General features: G+C 42.0%; 1 non-coding gene across 1 annotated transcript; it reads right to left on the reverse strand.

Annotated features, from left to right (window-relative positions):
* Window positions 1-304: 304 nt before the first annotated feature.
* TRNAV-UAC lies at window positions 305-377 on the reverse strand. Its single transcript has one exon. It is a non-coding gene; the product is annotated as a tRNA-Val (tRNA).
* Between the last annotated feature and the right edge of the window lie 983 nt (window positions 378-1,360).

A 1,360-nucleotide genomic window follows, 5' to 3' on the forward strand; every position in this document is an offset into this window, starting at 1 on the left:
CCAACTTGTAAGCAAGTTACTAAAAGAGCAGCTGTTTTCTTTTAAAATACTTACATCTGTGCATTTGAACACATTTCGAACGTAATCTACAAAATGTTGACAGTTGTTTCTGTGACCTTGCAATCCATACATCAACTGATATACTGCCACACAACAGAGCAGGATTTTCTCAATTGAAGTAGTTTATCTGAAGCAATAAAGCGCACATTAAAAGGTATCTCAAAACCATGAATTTAATTCCTGGAATCGAATCTGTTATTCCTTATCATGCCTACCCTAATCTTCTTATCTTGCACTGGCATAATAGTTCCATTGGGGATCGAACCCAGGACCTTCTGCATGTAAAGCAGACATGATGACTACTACACTATAGAACTTATGCAAAAATTTGCAAAGCATCTCGCTCTGTCTCTAGCTAGCTAGCAAGCCAGCTAGCTGTCTGTCTGCCTATCTATACATACATATAGCTATTGCTGTAGATGGCGAGGCAGATAGGTTGAAAGATTTATATGTGCGCACACACGCGCGCACGTATATACACTTGCGGGCGTGCGCTGGTCTAGTGTCTGCAGCCGTGACTTCCTTGACTAAACTTATACAACAAATAGCTCAAAGTCAGTTTCTATGTGTAAGACGTATACAGTGTAGCACGCTGCAAAATAAATAGAATACATGACATCTGCAGTAATTGATGAATATATTTAAAATGTGCTGAACAGTGTGGGCAACTTATTTACAGAGGTTACTGAGGGAGAGATCCGGTAGGAGAAATATGTCGAAAACAGCAATCTTTCAAGTTGCTGAGCTACACCTTACCCCTTATACTAGGTCTGACATCATGATGAGCTACAGCACTACAGGCAGGGGCTGACTATCTGAAAATCTATGCTGTACCCACTGCTGAAAAGCAGTGACAGAAAGCAGGAAGCTTGTGGCAGCGGGCTGACAGCTAGTTAACAAGCCTGCAGTCAAGGGGACTGTTAAGGAGTCAAACCAAACAAAAATGCCCCATTGTCCCATTGTTCCAAAGACAGGTCTGGTTAAGTCACTTACTCCAGCTAATGCAGTAGGTAAAGGAGGTTTATCAGAATGGAATGCCGTACCGTAGAAATAAATAGAACTATTAATAGTTCGCAGGCATGATCCAGTGTTCTGATGAGAGACAAACTCAAAGAAAATCACATGCTTCCCGTCAGGGAATCGAATCCTGGTGTCACGCGCGACGGGGTACTCACCACTACACCAAAGAGGAAGACGGTCACTTACCCTGTTGTAAAATAGGAGTCAGGTTGATAGGGTTAAGACGGTGAATGTGACTTCCATAATTCCTTCTACTGGTATTTCAAATGGCAGTTTGACT

The sequence above is a fragment of the Protopterus annectens genome, chromosome 2.part1 (genome assembly GCF_019279795.1).
Source record: "Protopterus annectens isolate FY-2018-M chromosome 2.part1, PAN1.0, whole genome shotgun sequence".
Lineage (NCBI taxonomy): Eukaryota > Metazoa > Chordata > Ceratodontiformes > Protopteridae > Protopterus > Protopterus annectens.